At 47.2% G+C, this 15,164-nt stretch overlaps 1 protein-coding gene across 10 annotated transcripts in view; it reads left to right on the top strand.

Annotated features, from left to right (window-relative positions):
• The first annotated feature begins 6,405 nt into the window (after positions 1–6,405).
• Positions 6,406–15,164, top strand: part of CYFIP1 (cytoplasmic FMR1 interacting protein 1) — a 113,676-nt gene continuing 104,917 nt past the window's right edge. For 3 of the 10 annotated variants that reach the window (XM_055262525.2, XM_063631212.1, XM_063631213.1), the window contains exon 1: positions 6,426–6,562. The gene's annotated coding sequence lies outside the window, so the exon portion shown is untranslated. Of the gene's footprint in view, positions 6,563–15,164 lie in introns of all 10 variants that reach the window. The other 7 variants (XM_063631211.1, XM_063631207.1, XM_063631206.1 and 4 more) reach the window with 7 other exon arrangements.

Here is a 15,164-nt window from a genome sequence, read left to right as displayed (position 1 = left end):
TCAGTTTACCAGAGCCAGAAATTTGTAGTAATTTGTTGTGACCGTGACAGAAACCTAAAAACAGGACAGTAACTTTCTTTTTTTCTTTTCTTTTCTTTTTTTTTTTTTTTTTTTTGAGATGGAGTTTTGCTCTTGTTGCCCAGGCTGGAGTGCAATGGAGTGATCTTGGCTCACCACAACCTCCGCCTCCTGCATTCAAGTGATTCTCCTGCCTCAGCCTCCCAAGTAGCTGGGATTGCAGGCATGTGCCACCACGCCTGGTTAATTTTTTGTATTTTTAGTAGAGATGGGGTTTCTCTATGTTGGTCAGGCTGGTCTCGAACTCCTGACCTCAAGTGATCCGCCCGCCTTGGCCTCCCAAAGTGCTGGGATTACAGGGGTGAACCACCACGCCCGGCCAATTTCTGACTTCTGTCACCAGTGAGTAGTGCTGTCTGTCATGGAAGTTCACATAGATGGAATCCCACAATATGTATGTGGTCTTTTGTGTGTGGAAAATTACAGAATAATTTTGAGGTTCATCTGTTTTATAATACTACTTGTATATCCATTTTCTTCCCCTTTTAAAAACTTTTTTCATCATATTATTTTCCACAGTGGCACCATTTTACATTCCCACTAAGAGTACACAGAGTTCCAATTTCATCATATCCTTGCCAACACTTGTTATTTTATTTTTATTTTATTTTACTATTATTATTTCTTTTGAGATGGAGTCTCACTCTGTCGCCCAGGCTGGAGTGCAGTGGCAGGATCTTGGCTCACTGCAACCTCCACCTCCTGGGTTCAAGCAATTCTCCTGCCTCAGCCTCCCAAGTAGCTGTTTGTTGATAGTAGGCATCCTAATGAGTGTGAAATGGAAAAACATAAGAACAAATCCTTTTGATTTGTTCTTTCCTTTTTATTGCTGAGTAATATTCCATTATATGAACAGTATTTGTTTATCCATTCTCCTATTTGTGTACTTTGGGTTGTTTCTAGTTTTTTGCGATTATAAATAAGCTGGTAAGAATATTCATTACACAGCCAGGTGCGGTGGCTCATGCCTGTAATCCTAGCACTTTGGGAAGCCGAGGTGGGCGGATCAACTGAGGTCGGGAGTTTGAGACCAGCCTGATCAACATGGAGAAACCCCATCTTAACTAAAAATACAAAATTAGCCGGGAGTGGTGGCGCATGACTGTAATCCCAGCTACTCAGGAGGCTGAGGCAGGAGAATCTCTTTAACTCGGGAGGTGGAGGTTGTGGTGAGCAGAGATCACGCCATTGTACTCCAGCCTGGGCAACAAGAGTGAAACTCCATCTCAAAAAAAAACAAAAAAGAAAAAACAAAAAAAAAGACTATTCATTATACAAGTTTTTGTGCAGAGATTAATTTGTATTTCTATTAGGTAAACACTTAGAAGTAAAATTACCATCATAGGAGATATATATGTTGAATAAATATATGTTGAATTTTATAAAAGACTTCCAATGTGGTTTCTTTCTGAAGTGTGAGTTAAAGTCTTTTGCCCTATTTTTCCTGCATTGTCATTTTATTGTTGTCCGGGTTCTTTACATATTCTGGACACAAGCTGTCTGTCTGTTATATGTATTGCAGTATTGTCTTGCAATATTGTCTATGTCTTTTCACTCTTTTAACATTGTCTTTTGATGAGAAGTTTCAAATTTCGATCAAATCAATTTATCATTTTTTTCTAAAGGTACTAACCCTACATTTTTGAGAAATCTTGCTTACCTCTACTCCACAGTTACAAAATTATTCTCTTATGTTTTCTTCTAGAAGCTTTGTATCTTTAGCTTTCAAATTTAGGTCTATGATCCATACACAACCAGTTACTTGTATTTTTAGTAGAGATGGGGTTGGGGAGGAAGTTGAGTTTCAGTTTTTGCACATTGTTATGCAGTTATTCTAGCACCATTTTTTAAAAAAAGTTTCTTTTCTTTTATTCTCTCTCTTTTTTTTTTTTAATACGGAGTCTCTCTCTGTTGCCAGGTTGGAGTGCAGTGGCGTGATCTCAGCTCACTGCAACCTCTGTCTCCTGGATTCAAGCGATTCTCCTGCCTCAGCCTCCCAGGTAGCTGGGATTACAGGCGCTCGCCACCACACCCAGCTAATTTTGGTATTTTCAGTAGAGACAGGGTTTCGCCATGTTGGCCAGGCTGGTCTCAAACTCCTGACGTCAGATGATCTGCTCGTCTTGGCCTTCCAAAGCGCTGGAATTACAGGTGTGAGCCACTGTGCCCAGCCAAAAAAGAGTTTTCTTTCTCCATGGAAGTCCTTTAGCATCTTTTTTTTTTTTTTTTTTTGAGACGGAGTCTCGCTCTGTCGCCCAGGCTGGAGTGCAGTGGCGCAATCTCGGCTCACTGCAAGCTCCACCTCCCGGGTTCACGCCATTCTCCTGCCTCAGCCTCTCCGAGTAGCTGGGACTACAGGCGCCCGCCACCACGCCCGGCTAATTTTTTGTATTTTTAGTAGAGACGGGGTTTCACTGTGGTCTCGATCTCCTGACCTTGTGATCCGCCCACCTCGGCCTCCCAAAGTGCTGGGATTACAAGCGTGAGCCACCGCGCCCGGCCTAGCATCTTAATTGAAAACCAATTGACCAAATAATGTGTACTTAATTTTCACTATTCTGTTCCATTGCTGTATAGTAGTCTCATTTCTATAGATAATTCTTCATTGGCTGTTTGCCCTTAGGCCCATTTCCAGAGGCTTTAAATGGTTATTTATTTTATTTTATTTCATTTCATTCTATTTTTTTGAGACAGGGTCGTGCTCTGTCGCCCAGCCTGGAGTGCAGTGGCACGATGTCGGCTCACTATAACCTCCAACTCCCGGGTTCAAGCGATTCTCCTGCCTCAGCCTCAGTGGTAGCTGGGACCACAGGCACCGGCTACTACGCCCAGCTAATTTTTGTATTTTGTAGAGAGGGGGGTTTTGTCCTGTTGGCCAGGCTGGTCTCGAACCCCTGAGCTCAAGCAATCCACTGCCTCAGCCACCCCAAGTGCTGGGATTACAGGCATGAGCCACCGCACCTGGCCTAATGGTTGTTTTTAAAGAAGCACTGTACTATACTCGCCTATTTTCAGACCATGGTTGACCACGAGTAACTGGAACTCAGAGGAGGGGGACTACTAGTACGGTATAATGAGATATTTTGAGAGAGAGAGACGAACTACATCACTTTTATTATAGTATACTACAATTGTTCTATTTTTATTATTGTTAATCTCTTACTGTGTCTAATTTATTTATTTATTTATTTTTAAATGGAGTCTCACTCTGTGAGTCTCACTCTATCGCCCAGGCTGGAGTGCAGTGGCACAATCTCAGCTCACTGCAACCTCTGCCTCCAGAGCTCAAGCAATCTGCCCACCTTGGCCTCCCAAAATACTGGGATTACAGACCTGTGTGTAATTGATAAATTAAACTTTATCATAGGCCTGCATATATAGAAAAATATATAGTCTATACAGTGTAGGGTTTCCTACTATCGGTCCTTTCAGACATCCACCAGGGGTCTTGAAGCTTATCCACGGAAGATAAGGCGGGAACTACTGTAAATAATTTTGATCCTTTGAAATCTAATGAGACTTGTTTTACTTCCTAACATATGGTATATTTTGTGAATGTTACGTGTGTATTTGAAAACTTTAATTCCTGTCAGTAACAGCTTGAAGTCTTCAGTACAAAGCGTCTGAACATCTTTCATTCCATACGATGCATTCTGTATTCTGTTTTGTGGAGGTGCCACTTAGGTCTAATAGGTTAACTACTTTAAAAAATTTTTGTGTCTTCTTTTTGTGTCTGCCTGTCCTATCAATTACTAATAGAGACAAGTTCAAATCTATCTGAGTGTGTATTCGCCTATTTCTTCTTTTGATTCTATCCATCTTTGTCTAAATATTTCAAAACTTATTTGATGTATATATGCACTAAAAGTTGTTATTTTTTCTTCCTTTTCTTTTGAGACGGAGTTTCACTCTTGTTGCCCAAGCCAGAGTGCAATGGCGTGACCTTGGCTCACTGCAACCTCCGCCTCCCAGGTTCAAGTGATTCTCCTGCCTCAGCCTCCCAAGCAGCTGGGATTACTGCAACCTCCGCCTCCCAGGTTGAAGCGATTCTCCTGCCTCAACCTCCCGAGTAGCTGGGATTACAGGCATGCGCCACCAGACCTGGCTAATTTTTTGTATTTTTGGTAGAAACAGGGTATGTTAGCCAGGCTGGTCTCTAACTGCCGACCTCAGATGACCCGCCCGCCTCAGCCTCCCAAAGTGTTGGAATTACAGGCATGAGCCACCATGCCCAGCCTATTTGTTCATACTTAATTGACTCATTTATTTTTATCAAACGTCCTTTTTATCGCTGATAGTGCCCCTTGAGTTGGATTCTACTTTGATATAATCACTCCACCTTTCTGATTAGCGTGTCCTTTTGCATCTTTTTAATTTCAGCCTCTTTGTGTCCTTATATTTAAATTATGTCTTTTTTTTTCGAGACCAGGTTTCACTCTTGTTGCTTAGGCTGGAGTGCAATGGCGCAATCTCAGCTCACTGCAACCTCCGCCTCCTGGGTTCAAGCGATTCTCCTGCCTCAGTCTCCTGAGTAGCTGGGTTTATAGGCATGCGCCACCACACCCAGCTAATTTTGTATTTTTAGTAAAGACGGGGTTTTGCCATGTTGGTCAGGCTGGTCTCGAACTCCTGACCTCAGTTGATCCACCCACCTTGGCCTCTGAAAGTGCTGGGATTACAGGCATGAGTCGCTGTGCCTGGCCAAAATTATGTCTTCTTAAAACAGAATATATTTGGGTCTCGTTTTTAAGCCAATGTGACAATTTCTGTGTTTTAATCCATTTACAGTTAGTAAACGGATTACATGTTTAGTCCATTTGCATTCAATGTGATTACTAATGCGGTTGAAGTCTAACTGCTTGCTCTTTGTCTCTGTCTTATGTGCTTTTTGCTCCTTCCTTCCTGCTTTCTTTTGGATCAAGTATATTTTTGTATTCTATTTCATCTCTTTTCTTGGATTTTTAGCTGCATTATTTTTTATTAATTGCTCTAGGGATTACAGTATTTTACTATTTTAAGACGGAGTCTTGCTCTGTCGCCCAGGCCGGAGTGCAGTGCCATGATCTTGGCTCACTGCAACCTCCACTTCCTGGGTTCAAGCGATTCTCCTGCCTCAGCCTCCCGAGTAGCTGGGATTACAGGCGCACACCACCATGCCTGGCTAATTTTTGTATTTTTAGTATGGACGGGGTCTTCACCATGTTGGCCAGGGTGTTCTCGAACTCCTGACCTGAGGTGATCCGCCCGCCTCAGCCTCCCGAAGTGCTGCGATTACAGGCGTGAGCCACTGCGCCCGGCCGGGATTACAATATTTTAAATTATCACAGTATAACTTGAATTTGGGTTCTATCATGTCATCAACAATGTAAAAACCTTTGGAATCTAATTTTGAAACTCCACCCTAGGCACAGAAAAGGAGTAATCTGCTGATTTGAAAATGTGTGGACTGGGAACCAGAATGTTATCCAAAGCCCCTGTTTTGCAGGAATGTGAGAAAATGATCTCCGAATATTGAGTCAACTGGTAGATTGTCTCAATCCGCTGGTCAGGATCCATTTGCTGCTTTTTGCCTTACCGCAGAGCACAGGCAGGAGTAACCAAACCTTCATAATCTAGAGACCAGACTAGAATATCTGATGCCCATCCTTACTGTTCTCCATAAGAACCAGGGGTCGCAGGTGCTGGGGCTGAGCGGGGCGTTTAGGGCAGTTTTCCTAAACACGCCTGTGACCAGCTGACTCCACTCAGCGTTTCCGTGTGAGGTATGTTTCTTCACCGGCCTTTCAAGATTGTTTTCTGGCACGAGCTCAAATCAGGTTTTCCTCCGTCCTCCGTTCCCGCAGGTCTGCGCAGGGATTTGCCCCTGGCTCCCGCAGGTGATGGGGCCGCAGGGTCCGGCCAGGGGCGGTCCCCAGCGGGCTCTGCGCGCCAACCTGCCGCTGGGACCCGCGCCTGGAACCCTCCCGACGAGCGCAGGTGAGCGCCTCCAGCCAGGTGGGGCGGCGCCACATGGGCGCCCTAGGTGTCCCCCTGAGCTCCTTCCGCAGCTCAGGCCACCCCCGCCCTGACCCGGTGGAGCCCCGGGACAGGGTGCAGACCCCGTTCCTTCGCGCTCCGAGCCGGACGGACCCGCGGGAGGACCTCACGCCCGCTCCGCCCCGACCCCGCCGTCCCGCGCAGGCTGAGGTGACCCAGGCCGGCAGGTGGCCAGGGGCTCTCCGCCTGGGAGGACACCTTCGGCGGCCGGCGTGGGGAAAGGGGCTGGCCAGCCAGGGGCGCCCTGCCGGGAGGAGGGAGCTGCCGGGGCCGCGGCCGGGAGGGAGGAGCGCCGGGAGGAAGAGGCCGAGCCGGGAGAGCCCCCGCCCCGGGAGGAAGGGGAGGAGGCCGAGTGTTTCCTGGCGCATTCCCGGCCAGCCCGAGTGACTCACTCAGCCAAGGAAACTCCCAGGGCCCGCCCAGGACCCCCAAGCCGCCGCGGACCCAGGTGAGGAACCCCGCTCGCCCGCGCCTGCCCTGCGGCCTCCGCGGGGTCCGGGTCCCCCTCGGAACCTGGGCCGGCCAGGGCGGCGGCGGGGCCGGGACGGAGCCCCCCCGCCACCCCGGCGGCGCGGCCTCCCCGGCGGCGCGGCCTCCCGGATCGTCCTGGTCCCCGCGTCCCCCAGGTCCCGGCCCCGGTCTCCCGCGCCTCCCGGGCTCCAGGTCCCCGCACTCCCTGCACTGGCTTCCCGGGCCCTGCGCCCCCGGCCTTTCGGCCTCGGCCCCGAGCTCCCCGCCCCCGCGTTCCCCGCCTCGCGCCCCGGGATCCCGGATTCCGCGCCCCGGCACGTGGCACAGCTCCAGTGGGGAAGGAATACCTTAGTGTTTCACGTTTTTGTTGGAAAGTAAGGAGCAGGCAGCTTGTTAAGGTTGCACTAAGGTCGCGCAGCAAGATCTGAACCCGTTTTTGTTTCGTGCCCCTTTGAGGACCGGAGGGAGCCTGGTCCGCGGAGCCATTCCGCGCATTCTTGGAGAGAGGAGTTTTGGGCTTTGTTAAGGAGGCGCGATTGTTACGGGGGCAGCACTGTTTCGCACAAGCATCTGAATTGTGTATTTTAAGGCTGAAATGCGTGAGCTTAATTTGCAGCACATTGTGGGTGTGACAAGAAGGGTGCAAGAATAATTGGGAAACGGGGTTGATGGAGCGTATTTTAAGCTGAGAGGGGCGTCTGGACGGTGTCAGCTCCGCTGTTAAGTCCAGTCAGGGAGCGGCTGCTGATTGAGCCCAGCGCCGCGTGGTCGCCGCTGGGGACTGAGGCTCGGGAGCGTTTGTTTTCTAGCGGCGGAGGGCACCGTGGCCCCGCCGGGAGCGGTGGTGTTTCTTGGAGTCGTCCGTCGGACTCCAGAATGAGGCGTGGTCGGAGCCGCGGTGATGCCCGGTGCAGTGCGCACACTGCTATGCTTGACAGCTTGGTGGCTACGGACAGAGTCCCGGCCAGGCCGGGACCCGCGGGGGCACCACGCATGCTGCCCTTTCCCTGCGGGTGGCCAGCGGCTTTCCAAGTGATGTCTAGATCTGCAGGCACGGAGCCTGGAAGAAGAGTCACGTTGTGAGTGGGCGCGGGCCGTAGCAGGTGTGCACTCGTAGGGCCAGTAGGGAGATAGTGCCGGTGCCCTCACTGCGACCGAGGCGCCCTGGAGTCGTGGCGGAGGACGTTTCCTGCGTTAAGACAGGTGTCTGCTGCGCTCAAAGAAAATGTACCCCCTAAGTTTATGTGTGTGTCTAAATTTATTTTAAACTTTACATACAGTAAGATTCACTTTTTGGTGTTCAGTTCAGTGAGCTTTAACAGGTGCGTGGGCTGTAGTGACTTCTACCGCAGTCAGGATACTCAGGAAGGCAGCCTCTCTCCTCCCCGCTCTTGCAGCCGCCTGTCTGTTCCTCAGTCCTCCTGCTTTGCCCATTCCAGAATGTCACATGTGGGCTTGGAGTCTGGCTTGTTTCGCTTAGCATAAGGCGTTGGCGATTCAGCTATGCTCTGGTTTGTCCCTGAAGAGTAAAGATACAAGGGTCTGAAAAGTGTGGCTCTCGGATACAGCCTGAGAGAGAGACTAAAATGATAAAGTGATGAGAAAAATTACAAAACTATAGTTCATTAAAAACATTAAACAGTATGGAACCGTGTATGCTAAAAGTGAAATTCCCTCGGTACTTCTAAGTAGTATAATAGTCTTTTCTGTGTATAAGCAATTTTTTAAATAACATAGATCATATTGCATATATTATCATCATACATTTTTCACTTAATGATGTTTGGTTACTTAAAGATCTTAGCAATCTTTACATGTTGATATATATAGTATATACACACAGATTTCCCTCAATCTTTTAAATAACCGTATAGTATTCTTTTTTTTTTTTTTTTTGATACGGAGTCTTGCTCTGTGGCCCAGACTGGAGTGCAGTGCCGCAAACTCAGCTCACCACAACCTCTGCCTCCTGGGTTCAGGTGGTTCTCCCACCTCAGCCTCCTGAGTATCTGGGATTACAGGCATGCACCACCACACCCGGCTAATTTTTGTCTTTTTAGTAGAGACGGGGTTTTGCCATGTTGCCCAGGCTGGTCTTGAACTCCTGACCTCAAGTGATCTGCCCGCCTCAGCCTCCCAAAGTGCTGGTATTACAGGCATGAGCCACTGTGCCCGGCCAAATGACTATAGTATTCTGTAGTGTGGATGTTTCATAATTTTATCAGCCTCCTGTTGATTGACATTATAGTTATTTACTGTTTTTCACCACTACAGTCAATGCTTGTGTCTGTATCTTTGTGCACATTCTCAAGTTTATAATGCTAAAGGTGACTTTGGGTTTAAATAAATAACAGCTAACATCTCCCTCCCTCCCTCCTTTCTTTTTTTTTTTTTTTTTTTTTTTTTTTTTTTTTTTTGAGACAGAGTCTCGCTCTGTCGCCCGGGCTGGAGTGCAGTGGCGCAATCTCGGCTCACTGCAAGCTCCGCCTCCTGGGTTCACGCCATTCTCCTGCCTCAGCCTCCGAGTAGCTGGGACTACAGGCGCCCGCCACCGCGCCCGGCTAATTTTTTTGTATTTTTTAGTAGAGACGGGGTTTCACCGTGGTCTCGATCTCCTGACCTCGTGATCCGCCCGCCTCGGCCTCCCAAAGTGCTGGGATTACAAGCGTGAGCCACCGCGCCCGGCCCTTTCTTTTATTTTATTTTATTTTTTGTGAGACAGGGTTTTGCTCTTGTTGCCCAGGCTGGAGTGCAATGGTGTGATCTCGGCTCACTGCAACTTCCACCTCCCAGGTTCAAGCAATTCTCCTGCCCCAGCCTCCCGAGTAGCTGGGATTACAGGCGCCTGCCACCACACCCAGCTAATTTTTGTATTTTTAGTAGAGACAGGGTTTTGCCATGTTGGCCAGGCTGGTCTCAAACTCCTGACCTCAGATGATCCACCCACCTCGGCCTCCCAACGTGCTGGGATTACAGGTGTGAGCCACCGCACCCGGCCACATATTTTATAGTGTGAAGTTTTAACTAACATGTCCAAGCTATTCTCATTGTTTTTCCTATTAAATTTTTTTTTTTTTTTTTTTTTTGAGACGGAGTCTCACTCTGTCACCCAGGCTGGAGTGCAGTGGCGCAATCTTGGCTCACTGCAAGCTCTGCCTCCCGGGTTCACGCCATTCTCCTGCCTCAGCCTCTCCGAGTAACTGGGACTACAGGCGCCCGCCACCACGCCCGGGTAATTTTTTTTGTATTTTTTTAGTAGAGACGGGGTTTCACCGTGGTCTGGATCTCCTGACCTCGTGATCCGCCCGCCTCGGCCTCCCAAAGTGCTGGGATTACAAGGGTGAGCCACTGCGCCCGGCCTTTCCTATTAAAATTTAGCCAGCCCTTAGAGGCCATAGATAATGCATGGATTAATTACATTGACATAATTTAAAAACCTTATTTTAGCCAGCGCAATAATATCAGACAAAGAAATAAAAGGCATACAAATTGGAAAGGGAAAATTGTCCCTATTTGCTGACAACATGATTATATAGAAAATCCAGGGAATCTATGAAAAAGCTACTAGAGCTAATTAATGAGGTTAGCAGGGTCACAAGATACAAAGTCAACACACAGAAGGCGACCTTATTTTTCTTTCTTTCTTTTTTTTTTTTTTTTTGAGACAGAGTTTCATTCTTGTTGCCCAGGCTAGAGTGCAATGGTGTGATCTTGGCTCACCCGCAACCTCTGCCTCCTGGGTTCAAGCGATTCTCCTGCCTCAGCCTCCCGAGTAGCTGGGAATACAGGCATGTGTCACCATGTCTGGCTAGTTTTGTATTTTTAGTAGAGACGGGGTTTCTCCATGTTGGTCAGGCTGGTCTGGAACTCCCACCCTCAGGTGATGACCGCCCACCTCTGCCTCCCAAAGTGCTAGGATTATAGGCGTGAGCCACCGTGCCTGGCCTGGCAACCTTATTTCTACATACAGCAGTGCCACTTATCCATGGGGAGATACATGCAAAGTCAACACTATACAAGCTGACCTTATTTCTGTTTACAACAGTCCTTGTTATCCATGGACGATACGTTCCAATGGATGCCTGAAACCTCAGATAAGACAGAACCCTTTGTGTACTGTGGTTTTTTCCCTATACATCTATGCCTATGATAAAGCTTAATTTACAAATTAGGCACAGTAAGAGATTACCAACAATAACTGTTCATAATATAGAATAATTATATAGTGAATAAAAGTTATATAAATGTGTTCTCTCTTTCAAAATATCTTTTTGTATGCACTCACCTATTTTTGGAGGGCAGTTGACTGCAGGCAGCTGTAACTGGGGGAACAGAAATTGCAGATAATGAAACTACAGGTAAGTGGGGACTACTGTACTAGCAATGTACAATTAGAAAGTTAAATTTGGCCAGGCGTGGTGGCTCACGCCTGTAATCCCAGCACTTTGGGAGGCCGAGGTGGGTGGATCACAAGGTCAGGAGTTCGAGACCAGCCTAGCCAACATAGTGAAACCTTGTCTCTACTAAAAATACAAAAATTAGTTGGGCATGGTGGCGTGCGCCTGTAGTCCCAGCTACTCAGGAGGCTGAAGCAGGAGAATCGCTGAACCGGGGAGGCAGAGGTTGTGGTGAGCCGAGATCACGCCACTGCACTCCAGCCTGGGCAACAGAGCGAGACTCCGTCTCAAAAAAAAAAAAAAAAAAAAAAGAAAGTTAAATTTAAAAACACACCATTTCGTTTGCTTCCTTACTTAGGTATACGTTGAATAAGACTTACAGAATCTGTATGCTGAAGATGAGAGAAATCAAAGATCATTTAAGTAAATGAGGGGACATACCATGGTCAGTGGTTGGAACACTCAACGTAGTAAAGACATCAGTTCTCTTCATATTGATCTATACATTTAACCTAATTCCAATTTAAAAATATTAGCATGCTTTAAAAACAAATTTCAAACAAAAATTTTGTTCATTGAGGTATAATATACCTACTTTGTAAAATTCACCTACTTTTAAGTATACGGTTGGCTGGCCTGTGAACGAGGGGGTTAGGGATGCCAACCCCCTGTGCAGTTGAAAATCCGAGTGTAACTTTTTTTGGACGGAGTTTCGCTCTTATTGCCCAGGCTAGAGTGCAACGGCACGATCTTGGCCCACTGCAACCTCTACCTCCTGGGTTTAAGCCATTCTCCTGCCTCAGCCTCCGAAGTAGCTGGGATTACAGGCATGCGCCACCACTCCCGGCTAATTTTGTATTTTTAGTAGAGAGGGGGTTTCACTGTGTTGGTCAGGCTGATCTCAACCTCCTGACCTCAGGTGATCTGCCTGCCTCTGCCTCCCAGAGTGCTGGGATTACAGGTGTTAGCCACCGAGCCCGGCCTGTAACTTTTTTTTTTTTTTTTTTTTTTTGAGACAGTCTCGCTCTGTCTCGGCTCACTGCAAGCTCTGCCTCCCGGGTTCAAGCGATTCTCCTGTCTCGGCCTCTGGAGTAGCTGGGATTACAGGCACCCGCCACCATGCCTGGCTAATTTTATATTTTTAGTAGAGACGGGATTTCACCATGTTGGCCAGGCTGGACAAGTATAACTTTTGACTTCTCAAAAGTTAAAACTACGTGACTTCCCAAAAGTTAAAACTACAAATAGCCTGCTGTTGACCAGAAACCTTACTGATAACATAAACAGTTGATTAACAGATTTTGTAAGTTATATGTATTACATACTGCGTTCTCATAATAAAGTAAGCTAGAGAAAAGAAAATGTTGTTAAGAAAATCACGAGGAAGAGAACATAAACTGACTACTCATCACGTGGAAGTGGATCATCAGAAAGGTCTCCATCCTCAAAGAGCTCACAGTGAGCAGGCCAAGGAGGAGGAAGTGGATGGGTTGGTTTTGCTGTCTTGGGGGTAGCAGAGGCAGAAGTGGAGGAGGTGGAAGGAGGGGCTAGAGAGGCAGGCATACACCATGTAACTTTTACTGGAAAAAGTCTGCAAATAAGTGGACCCACATGGTTCAAACACGTGTTGTTGTTTCAGGGACAACTCTACAATAATTTTTAGAAGATTTCTGGAGCTGTGCAACCATCACCATAATCCAGTTTTTGTTTGTTTGTTTTGAGACAGGATCTCACTCTGTCACCCAGGCTGGAGTGCAGTGGTGTGATCTCAGCTTACTGCAACCTCCACCTCCTGGGTTCAAGTGATTCTTATGCCTCAGCTTCCCAAGTACCTGGGATTACAGGAGGTGCCACCAAGCCTGACTAATTTTTTTGCATTTTTAGTAGAGAAGGGGTTTCACCGTGTCGGCCAGGCTAGTCTCGACCTCCTGGCCTCAAGTGATTCATCTGCCTCGGCCTCCCAGTACTGGGATTACAGGCATGAGCCATCGTGTCCGGCCTGTTTTTGTTTTTTTAATTTTAATTATTTTTTTACTGGAGATGGGGTATCACTATGTTGCCCAGGCTGGTCTTGAACTCCTGGGCTCGAGCGATCCTCCTTTCCTCCTGAAAGTGCTAGGATTACAGATGTGAGCCACCGGGCCCGGCCTTGCTCATCTGTTGATGGACAGTTAGGTTGATTCCATGTCTTGGCTGTTGTGAAAGGTGCTGCAATAAACATGGGGTACAGAGATCTCTTGGACATACGGATTTCATTTCTTTTAGATATATACCCAATAGTGGTGTTGCTGGGTTATGTGGTAGTTCTATTTTTAATATTTTGAGGAACCCCCGGCACTGTTTTCTATAATGGCTATACTGATTTACATCCCCACCAAGAGTGTGCAAGGGTTTCCTTTTCTCCACACCCTGGACAGCACTTGTTATCTTTTGCCTTTTTGACAAAAGCCAGTCTGACAGGTGTGAGGTGATAGCTCATTGTGGTTTTGATTTGGATTCCCTGATGATTAGCGATGTTGAGCATTTTTTCATATACCTGTTGGCCACTTGTACACCTTGAGAAATATCCATTCAAATCTTTTGAGTGTTTGAATTCTTTGTATATTTTCGTTATTAATCCCTTATTAGTTATATGGTTTGCAGATATTTCTTGCATTCTGTAGATTGTCACTTTGTTGATTGATTCCTTTGCCGTGCAGAACCTTTTTAGTTTGATGTAATCCCATTTGTCTATTTTTTCTTTTGTGGCCTTTGCTTTTGAGGCTTTATTGCCTCAAAATAAGCCAGGCACATAAAGACAAGTACTGCACAATCTCATATGTGGAATCTGGAAACGCTGATGCCACGGAAGGACAGAGCAGAATGGTGGTTACCAGAGGCTGGGGTGGCTGGCGGAAGGGGAGAGAGGAAGATGTTGGTCAAAGGATACACATTTACAGTTAGATACAAGGGGGAAAGTCCAGAATAGGCAAATACACAGAGACAGAAAGTAGACAGGTGATTGCCTGGGGCCAGAAAGCAGGGGAGAGAGGATCAGTGAAGAACAGATAGAAAAAGTGAGAATAACTGCTAATGGTTAGGGAGTTTCTTCTCCCTTTTTTTTTTTTTTTTTTTTTTTTTTTTGGTCAAGGTCTCGTTCTGTCACCCAGGCTGGAATACAGTGGGGCAATCATGGCTTACTGCAGCCTTGACCTTTTGGGCTTAAGCGATTCTCCCACCTCAGCCTCTCCGGTACCTGGCACTACAGGTGTGCACCATCATGCCTGGCTAAATTTTGGGTTGTTTGTTGTTTTTTTTTTGGTTTTGTTTTGTTTTGTTTTGTTTTTTGAGACGGAGTCTCGCTCTGTCGCCCAGGCTGGAGTGCAGTGGCGCGATCTCGGCTCACTGCAAGCTCTGCCTCCCGGGTTCACGCCATTCTCCTGCCTCAGCCTCTCCGAGTAGCTGGGACTACAGGCGCCTGCCACCACGCCCGGCTAATTTTTTGTATTTTTAGTAGAGACGGGGTTTCACCGTGGTCTCGATCTCCTGACCTCACAATCCGCCCGCCTCGGCCTCCCAAAGTGCTGGGATTACAAGCGTGAGCCACCGCGCCCGGCCGTTGTTTTGTTTTTTTTGAGACGGAGTCTCACTCTGTTGCCCAGGTTGGAGAGCCGTGGCGCGATCTCGGCTCACTGCAACCTCCGCCTCCCGGGTTCAAACGATTCTCCTGTCTGAGCCTCCTGAGTAGCTGGGATTACAGGCGTGCACCACCACGCCCGGCTAATTTTTGTATTTTTAGTAGAGGCAGGGTTTCACCATGTTGGCCAGGCTAGTCTCAAACTCCTTACCCCAAGTGATCCTCCTGCCTCAGCCTCCCAAAGCGTTGGGATTACAGGCGTGAGCCACAGCCTAATTTTTGTGTTTGTTTTTTTTTTTATAGAAATGAGGTTTCACCATGTTGCCCAGACTGGTCTCAAACTCCTGAGCTCAGGTGATCCCCCTGCCTGGGCTTCTCAGGGATTATAGGCTGAGCCACTGCACCTGGCCACATTTAAGTCTTTAATTCATTTCGGGTTGATTTTTGTCTATGTTGAGAAGCCAGGTCTGATATTATTATTCTGTATGTGTGTATCTAGTTTTCTCAACACCGTTTATTGAAGAACCTATCCTTTTCTCATTGTGTGTTCTTGGCACCTTTGTTAA

Source organism: Symphalangus syndactylus, chromosome 22 (genome assembly GCF_028878055.3).
Source record: "Symphalangus syndactylus isolate Jambi chromosome 22, NHGRI_mSymSyn1-v2.1_pri, whole genome shotgun sequence".
NCBI classification, from domain to species: domain Eukaryota; kingdom Metazoa; phylum Chordata; class Mammalia; order Primates; family Hylobatidae; genus Symphalangus; species Symphalangus syndactylus.
This window is presented reverse-complemented; position numbering and strand designations above follow the sequence as displayed.